Consider the following 10,503-nt stretch of genomic DNA (forward strand, 5'->3'; position numbering starts at 1 on the left):
ACATTTTTTTATGAGGGGATTATTGAAGGTATTATGTGTCAAAAACGCCTTCAGTAATTCCCTATCAATTTTTTTAATGGAATTATTCAAGTCATTTTCTATCAAAAATACCTTTAGTATTTACTCAAATTTTTAAAACAGAATTATTCAAGGCGTTTTAGTTGATAAACACTGCTAATATCAAGTTTTTAGTGGCATTTATAAATAATAATGCCTTATTTGAATATTTAGTGGCGTTTTGATAATAAATGCATTAAGTTTTATAAAAATACAGAAGTTAGAGGCATTTGTAAATGAAATACCATTATAAAATTATCACTAATCTTTCATTTTCTTGTAGTATCCGTTCTAAGGCAGTCAAAATTGCTCTGTCATCCCTTGTCGACATTATCATAAAAATGAATCAAAGCATTTGAGGAAGGGCAAATTAGTATAAATATCAAAAGCTCTTATAAAACTTCTGTGTATTTTATATCCACGAACAACCAGGCAAAGAGGTGGTGGGACATTGCCGTGGTGCACACGGTCCATTTAAAGAAAAGTGATGGCGAATGGCCCCCTAACAACACAACAATGTCTATCTATTTAGTGTCCTGTTCCTTAATTCATTTCTTATGCTTTGTTAATTAGGTGTGTACTGCGCTGTTTTCTTCCTTAATTTAGTATTAATCATCTCGAAATAGTTTAAGCTTCCCAACTTTCAAGTTAAGCCTATGATCACAATTGTAAAAAAAAAAAAAAAAAAGTTCAGAATATGATATCATAATTTTGGAAAATGTTTGGTTGAAGTTAATTTTAGTCCTTAATTGTCATCTGCAATATATATATATATATATATATATATATATATATATATATATATATATTCTGAACATTGTAAGAAGCCTTCAAAATATTTTTTTTCCAATAATGTTCATGGAAAGAAATCAAATCACAGTATAGGTTAACAAAATTAGAAATAAGGTTAGAGCATGTGACTGTGGTAAATATATATCATGCAATAAGTTTAATAAAGTAATTTGAATATTGATTTCTTATCTGTGTTGAGTTAAAATTTTAAAATGTGAGTGAGTAATGCATTCATTCAAGCATCTTGCACAGATTAATTAAACCTGACATTAAAAGGAAGAGAGAACATTTTAAGCAATGCATACGTCAAGAATTAATTGTGGATATATTGGTATAGCTAGAGTAATGTGGTGAATATAATAACATTTTTAGTAATTAATCATAACAAAAAATTAGCACATAAATAATAGTTATACGGAAAAGTGATTGAAACTGTGGCTGATAAATGGCAACTAAGACCTTTTTTAATAAAGGTCTTTTAAGGATTAGCGTAGAAAAAAGTGGGTGAACGAGAAACATTATAGGTTATTGCAACCCCGCACGATTCTGTTGTACGTCCATTCAGCTTTTATCAACCTTAATTCCAAAGCCTTTCTCTCAGCCATGCAAGCCTAAACTTTAATCTCCCTAGCTAGCGATCGAAGAAACATATTTTTCTCCGCTGGATTAATTGGCCATAACTCATTCTGACCTAATTGCAAGTTTCTTCTGCTGCCTGCTACAATAATGGCTAATGTAACAGTTATTGATGGCCTCTTATGCCAGGGAAAACACGATGTAAGTTCAAGAGGTCTCTTCCTTGGGGATAATCCACTCCACTTTACGACTCCTGTCTTCTGTTGCAACTCTATTTGTGGAGGCTCGCACCCAACTTATGAGATATTATTCGTTTTGATCTGAAAATCTCATGGTTTTATTTCACAAAAAACGTCTCACAAGTTAAGATTAAATCTCTACATATATATCATTCCTTATCCACACATCATCTTGATAACGTTCCTGTCAAGCCGAATCCATCCACATGACCAAGATCACACCAGACCATCATGTAACATTTAATGACTCTCATGACTGCAAACTAGTGATCACTTTGATACCATTTGTGGAGACCCGCATTCAACTTGTAAAATATTGTCTACTTTAACCCGAAAGTCTCACGGTTTTATCTCACAAAAGACACCTCACAAGTTGAAATTAAGTCTCTACATATATATCATTCTTTATGCACACATCATCCTGATATGAGATCGGGGGCGTTACACTATCCACCGCCACATTCCAATTATTTCTCAATCCTCTCGGTGAGCTCACAGATGTTGATGAGCATTAATTCTTTTTTTTTTTTTTTGTCATTTTCCATCCAATTCATAATTTCTTGTTTTATATATATATATATATATATATATATATATATATATATATATATTATATGCGAGAGAAAGTGTTTTAAATAATTTAATTTCTAAAGTTTTGTTATTGTTTAATACTGCAATAACCTGCATGCAGACCGGTATTGTAATGGGACCAACATTTTGGGGAGAGAACAATCCTATCATGAAAGCGATTTATCCCTACAAGTATTTATGTCAACCGAACATTCGCCCTTTTTGGGTGCACACTGTTCCTGTTTTTAGTTGGAGTAAAAACAGATTTAAGCATGGTTAAGAGAACAGGAAAGAAAGCAGTGATCATTGGCTTTCTATCTTTTGCGGTGCCCATTACTCCGAACACAATCGTTGCAGCCATTTTAAAGAATAATGTTAAATTGGATCTAGAACTACAGAAATCCATATTTTTCATCACAATGTTTCTTGCTTTAAATTCCTTTCATGACTTAGTCTGCCTTCTAGCTGATCTGAATCTACTCAGTGCTCGGCCGGTTAGCCACGTCTTCTTCTTTGGTTAGAGGGATGCTTTCTTGGTGTTCGGCAATTGTAATGTTCACAATTATACAAGGTACCGTAGGAAAACAGGATACTGTGATATGGATGTTCCTATCTCTTTGCTGCCTGCTGATGATCATAATATACATCTTGCGGCCTGTGATGTTGATGATGGTTAGGCATACAACTGAAGGAAAATCTGTGAAAGAGGGTTATATCTTGACTATCTTCATGATGGTTTTAGGGTGTTTATTTGCTAGCGTATTATTGGTCATCATATGATCTTGAGGCCAACGTTTCTGGGCATGGCAACTCCAGAGCGACCGCCATTAGGATCAGCACTGGTTAACAAACTTGATTCTTACGTTTCCTCTATTCTCCTACCAAGCTATTTTACATTAGCCGGAAAAAACAGAAACCTCCTAAATGTACCTTCGAAGTCTGTGGTTATCATCGAGTTTATGTCTTTTTGTAACTTTCTCGAGAAACTTTTGGAACTGTCTTGCCTCCACTCTACTACAAACGCCACTTGTTGATGCTATTTCCTTAGGCCTTATCATGACTGCCCAGGGCATCACGGATGTCTTGGTTCTACAGCAGGCATTGCTCTTTAGGGTAAATAATACACATCTTTTCCATCATTTAGTTATTTGTTCAACTGTTATGTTCTTTTTTGCTCCCATGAGTTTATTTCCGACCAAAATGCAATCAAATTACTGCGCCAAGCCAATATGCCTTTTTTTTTTGGCAGCTCATTGATGATGAATTATTTACCATCATGTCGATTTCATTAGTTTTGATGACTGGTATCACTACTCCCCTCGTGAAATTTCTCTACAAGCCATCCAAGAGAAACATTTCCCCTAAGAAAAGGACCATTCAACACGCACATCCAGAGACAGAGCTCCGATCTACTGTAAATATCAGACTCCTTCTATCATCAATCTTCTCGAATTATCAAATCCAACAGCAAAAAGCCCCATTTGCTTCTACGTGGTTCACCTCCTAGAGCTCATTGGTCGATCAGCTCCACTTCTCATATCTCACCGGCCAGACGGAAAGAGTTCAGTTCAAATGCAGGATTCCGAGCACATGATAAACGCATTCAGATTATACGAGGAGAGTAATGAGGGTGCTGTACGTTGTTGTCAACTTATTCACAGCCGTTTCACCTTATGTCACAATGCATGATGAAATTTGCGGTCTTGCCTCGGAAAAAAGAGTTTCGTTGGTGATTATCCCATTCCACAAGCGATGGAGCGCTCAACCACTCAAATGGAAGAATTGCCTAGCCCTATCAGATCAGTCAATCAACAAATCCTCCGAAACGCCACCTGTTCCATCGGGATCCCGGTCGACCGTGGGACATTAACCGGCACAAGTTCCATGTCAAAAAGAAGTTTATACAGCATTGGAATGATCTTTGTGGTAGGCCCAGATGATCGGGAAACGTTAACATACGTCATGCGCATGGGAGAACACCCCAACGTAAGCATCACGGTTACCCTTTTGGTCGATTCTAACAAGAAAGGGAAAGAAGGCAACACAAGTCAGGAACTGGATGAGCGCATTGTCAACGACTTCAGGACCGCACATGTGGGGAAAAAACACCACGTCTACAAGGAGGAATTCGTGTGTGATAGCGTGGATACGGTTGGAATAATGCGAACAATGGAGAAATGTTATGATCTCATTTTGGTGGGAAGACGCCATGACAACAATTCGCCATTGTTCATGGGGCTTATTACTGAGTGGAATCAGTTTCCGGATTCTTGGGGGATATGTTAGCCTCATTAGACTCCGGATGTCATGTATCTGTTCTGGTGATGCGACAACAAACATTTGGAAAGTCCAAAAAGACTAAATTTGGCGGCTCTTGGTGCTGGATGAAGGATTCAAATATAGTTTTAGATATACCCCGCAAGTGTACTAGAGTGTGCCCAGAATCTTAATTAGAAAAATTAATACTAATTACTTAATCAATTTATAAGTGTTTCATTTTTTCTTTGTATGACATTGCATTTTTCACAATTCCAATATATGGTTCTGTGCTGTAGAATTAATATAGGGTTTTCCCCCTTTTGTTCTAATTTTACTTATTTACTACTACATCATTTTTTAGAAAAGAATAAAAAAACCAAAAGAATTGTACTCATGAAAGATTATTGGTTTTAGCGACTTCTTGCATGGATATATATAGTTTCTGCTGATTTTGGTGGAATTAAATTCTATTTCTTTCAAAAAAAAATGTTGAAAAACTGACACCAGCACACAAAATGGAAGAACATATTATTTATATATATATATGTGTGTGTGTGTGTGTGTGTGTTGTAAACTGAACAAATTAAACATTGAAAAATTAAGTATTACATTTATGATATAAAATTTGTTTGGTATGATATTGAAAACTAAATGTTGAGTGTTATTAATATTTTGCAAAAAAAAAAAAAAAAAGATAAATTTTATATTTATTTTTAATTATAAAAGTTACAAAAGAAAGAATAAATACTTAAAAGGAATTAATATATGATTAAATTAATTAAATAATATTATTTCTCAAATAAAATTAACTTAATGTATTAAGTAGCTAAAAGCTACTTCCACTGAAAATTTTAAATTAAATGGTTTCTAAAATTAATTTCTCAAATGCATTGAAAAAATAAAATCATTAAAAATTTTAGGGGTTGTTTGGTATTATTGTGTGTTTTATGTTTTATATTTTACATTTTTGAAAATTTTATTCTGTTTTATTTTTAATTTATTAAATTTAAAAACATGTTTGGATAGAATATGTTTAGTTTAGAACTGTGAAAACAAAAATATGTAAGAGAAAGTGGTTAAAGTTTTTAAGCTCCATTTGTTATTAATAATATAATAATATTATTATATTATTTATTTATTAATATAAATAATATACTATTTTATTAATATAATAATTGTAAAGACACTGTAGCAGTTTAATTGTAATGTCTGTGAATAGTATATATATGATAGCAATGTCAAATTGTTTTCAAAAAATTGAAAATACCATTATTCTGTTTTCAATAATTTTTAAAACTTTCTAAAATTTTATTTTCAATTTTCAAAAACAAAAAATAAAAATAACCTACCAAATATATTTTTATTTTCAATCTTCAAAAAAACTAAAAACAAAAACGAAAAACACAAAATGAAAACAAAAACAAACCACCCCCTTAATTTTCAATCATTTATTAGTACGCTCTTAATCAATATTGAGTAATGTTTTGTCTTCGATAGAGCCCAATAATCAATGGTCATATATCGAAAGCTATAGGCCCTTTTGGTTAGGCCCACCGATTGCAGACTATTTGTATTGGGCTAACACGGGCAGAGGCCTAGAGGAGAAGAAAATATCAAAATACGAAAAGAATGCACCAAAACATTTGTATAAGGTTTCTAAATATAAAATGTTTTATATAAAACGTTCGTATAAGGTTTCTAAATATAAAACGTTTTATATAAAATTTACAGAAATTACAGAAATTGGAATGGATAAAATTTAAAGCACTTTAAATACAACTTTTTTAAAAATATTTTTTTATTTTTTAAGATATACACTAAAAGGTATAAATCACCTTATTAATATCACTTGTAAAATTAAAAAAACTCTATTATTAATTTATTTGATAATTTTTTTGGGTAGAATTGATCATAGCATTTTATAGGCGATAGTACATTTAACATAAGAAATGGCATTTCCTTAAAATATTAGTTTAATCATGTATGATGTACAAATAACATAGATTTATAAAATAAGTTTATATTTAATACATTATCAATATATAAATTTTATATACTGTTAATGAATCAAATAATAACTCATTTATAAAGTGAATCAAGTTATAACATCTCATTATTAGTAAGTTATTTTAATTTATATATATTTATTTTAAAAATTGATATTTACTCATTAATAAATTATCATTATTTAATTCATTAATAATATATAAAACTTATATACTAATAATATATCAAATATAAATTCTTATAACATTATCAAATTAAACCAGTATGTATACGTACTAAGATTAGGACTTCCATTTAACTAGCCATTGAAATATATTATTAAAACTCAATATATAGCTCCCCTACAGGCTCTAGTCAGTAAGTTCCTGTGTTTATATATATATAATGAATGACCTTTTACGTCTCCAATTTAGAGAAAATCCGCCAAGTTCTCCTCCGGAAATTTAAGAGTGAGCCCATGAACTCAGTCTTGGTTACCAGCAATTTTGTCGTGGCCAACGTTGCACAAGGCTCGAAGCAGAGTTCATGGGGATCTGATCTCCCAACTTAATTAATATTATATAGTAATATTAATTAATCAGGCAACCATATCATGTGAATTATGTTAATGCATATTTGATCATGATTACCTAAAAAAACAGCAATAAGATAACTTTATACATATGGCTTGAGCATGTACCTAGGACAATCTGTATACATGAATCCATGTGATTCTCTCTTTTTTTTTTTAAATAATGTTTATAAAGCAAACAGAAGCAGTTAATAAATCATAAAGTCGAAGAAAGGGAAATCCATTATCAGAAAAAGCTAAAGCCAAGGAAGTCTTTCATCTTTGTGTGGTCCAAAAACATTTAAATTAAAAAATTGAAGTAGTGTAGAGTTTGAGAAAGAGATGTGTATGTTTTTTCTAATATAATTATAATATTAAAAATTGAGCAATTAGTTGGATGGATGATTAACTTCGGTGATTAATTAGGCTCACGCTCAAATTTTGGTATAACTAATTTTAAGCTTGTTGTCATCGAAAAAAGGCAAAACAAAAAAAAAAAAAAAAAAAAAAGGTAAGCTTACTCTCTGATGTATATCATTGTGATTAACCCGACAATTCTGGACACTAATTGAATTATAATGCGAAGTCAATCAATACTTTATTAATCCTTTTGCAAATGATAATCAAACAAGTTGAAGTGTTTTCATCTTCTGAAAATTATTAAAAAATCAATAAAAGGTACACACAAAAAGAAACGGTGGTTATAATCAGCTTCATAACAACAATAAATCAAGCAACAAATTATTAATTTGAGAAAATAGCACTACCTAAAGAATGAAAAAAAAATCTTTGTTTACATCTTCCGGTTGTAAATACATTACCATTCATGCAAACAAGTATCTCTCTCTCTCTCTCTCCAGCGATTCCATCACGAACAAAATGGTGGAATTCCAAATCTGCCATTATTATAGGCAGACCGAAAAACAAAAAGATCATAAGTTAGCAAATTATATCCACATAACCAATACCCCACGTGTAACAATAAAAAATAAAAAAATGTCCCATTGCATGATTGAACCATTGTGATTATTGTTGATAGTTTAAAATATGATGTATCTCATATTGAGTAAAAAAATCACTTATATATTGTTTAAAAGAAATTACTTATGATATTTAAGTAATTGAACTAAATGTTAGAATGTGTTAAATCATTTAGACTTACTAAAAAATTTTTTAGTGGGTCAGACAATTTTATAAAAATAAAAAATAGGTACTTGAACACTTAGGACATTTGGACTTGTTTGATAAATATATTTAATTTTTAAATCTTTTTTTATTATTATTATTTTTTATTTATTTTGAAATATTACTGATTCTGAATAAACATGTTTAAACAGTGAAAAAATATGATAGTATGAATAAACATATATGAACAAAAAAATATGATTATTTAAATAAAATTTATTTAAATAATAAAACATGACTATACAGAATGTCATAATTTTTTGAATTGGCTTGATTGGTGACTGTTCATTTATTATAAATAGATCTTTTTACCTGACCAATTTCACTACTTATGATTTAGAGAGTTTTAAGACTTGGTTATATTCTATAGGTATAATTACCCTTAAGATAATGTTCTTCATACCTCAAAGTCATATTTTCTTTTTTTTTACTATTTCTGTTTTCTTAAATTTTTAACAATGATCTATAGAGATGTGATAAGATCCCGACACATAAGGAAAAAATTGTTAGTTTTCAGAGTTGCTTGCCAGATAAGGCCGTCATACTCTGGAGTCCATTTTGGCGATCCCTACGTAAGGAATAATTATGTAATTTCTTCTCTGAAATACTGACATTTGCTAGGTAATGATCACAATCTTAAATGTCATGATTGTCGTGTTTTTTGCTCGTTTTGAAGGCCTTTTTGTGGTGCATACCCCTCTTTTTCTGCTCTAGTAACGAAGATGCTGGGATCAAGAAGTATATATTGCCTATTTTAAGCTCGAATTTCGAGAAAAAGATCAAAATGTTTACATACAACACCTTGAGAGCATGGTTTGCTCAAGACATGATGAGGGTTGGCCTTGAGGATCTCACTTGCAGCCCTAGCTGGACGTATAATTTCTTCTATGTAGCCATTCAAATGGACTACACGGTTCAAGTCTAAAGCTCCGTAAGAAAGAATACAAGCCAAATTGCCCATGTCTTTGGAGTCAACTACTCTCAAGTTTTCAAGTTCTTTTTTTTTCTTTCTTGGAATGAATTAATGTGACCAAGGGTGGACAATGTTATACAACAACAACCGTACTCATATGCACTAAGTATAAAATATTGCTATATTTTATGCCTTATTCAAAATTATAAAAATGTCCTACTTCTATAGATATATGCATAGGTTTTATCAAGTTAATTAATCTTTCAAGTTTGGCCTTCGAAATGGTGCCCATTTAATTGACGTATACATATATATTGCAGTTAACTTAAGCCGCCATGTGTAGTAATAATTGTAATAATAGGGAAAGCTACTATTAGGCCTTTATCTTGTCGTAAGAAAAGCAAAAAGGGTATTTCCCATGACATTAGCGCTATGTTTGGATAAATATTAATAAAGAAAAAAAAAGAAAAGGAAAGTAAAAGAAAGTTTGTTAAAAGTAAAAAAAAAAAGGATACATGTACCCTTTATTTGGATAATTAAAATTAATAAGAAAAAAGAAAAAAAAGTAATTCTAAAAACTATTGTTTGGATAAAAAGTGAAAAAGAAAGGAAATGATTCATTATAATAATTTTTTTCAATTATAACCTTTTATTGTTTGTGATTTTAGAGCACTTTTAGACCATAACATGTTTGATATGTTGTCTAGCTTCACAATTACTACTATATAGTGGTTTTTAATCAAGTAAAATAAAAAGATGTTTTACAAACATACATTGGTGGATTTGTTGGCCATTATCAAAATTTAAACACATTATCACTTTGGCGATATATTCATATAAAAGCTATTAAATATAAAAAATGCAATCACATAAAAACATTACATATGAGTGAATTATATGTACTTTTTGCACCAAACAAAAAGTAATAACATATCACCATATAGTTGTCTAACATAAATATATTTTACTAAAATAAAAAATAAATATTTCTATCCTAAGAAAAATAAACTTATTTCAACGAATTAAAAACTTATGAAGCAAAGAAATTTTTGACATCTTTAATGACTAGATGAACCAAACACCAATCTTTCAACAACCTCTTTTCTTTTTTCCCATGGGCATCCAAGTACTGCTTTTACTTTCTCAGGATTATCAATAAAATATAGGTAGCAGTAGTGATTCGTTATGAGTCAATTCCTATCTCCTCTAATAATCATAGCCAAGTTAATTGTATTTCAATGAAACATCTCCCTTTTCCCATTCTTCTTTATATAATGTCTTAGAATTGCTGACATCTCAAACTATAATATATTAAATATAAAAATAAAAAATTTTGAGTTAGTTTGACATCTCAT

At 30.6% G+C, this 10,503-nt stretch overlaps 2 pseudogenes; one reads left to right on the top strand and one right to left on the bottom strand.

Moving 5' to 3' along the window:
- Positions 1-1,575: 1,575 nt before the first annotated feature.
- LOC111302638 (cation/H(+) antiporter 15-like) lies at positions 1,576-4,684 on the top strand (annotated as a pseudogene).
- A 4,057-nt stretch (positions 4,685-8,741) lies between these two features.
- On the bottom strand, positions 8,742-9,373 carry LOC149515202 (uncharacterized; annotated as a pseudogene).
- Positions 9,374-10,503: the final 1,130 nt, after the last annotated feature.

Source organism: Durio zibethinus, chromosome 13 (assembly GCF_047325235.1).
Source record: "Durio zibethinus cultivar Kanyao isolate XHJ-2024 chromosome 13, ASM4732523v1, whole genome shotgun sequence".
In the NCBI taxonomy this organism is placed as follows: domain Eukaryota; kingdom Viridiplantae; phylum Streptophyta; class Magnoliopsida; order Malvales; family Malvaceae; genus Durio; species Durio zibethinus.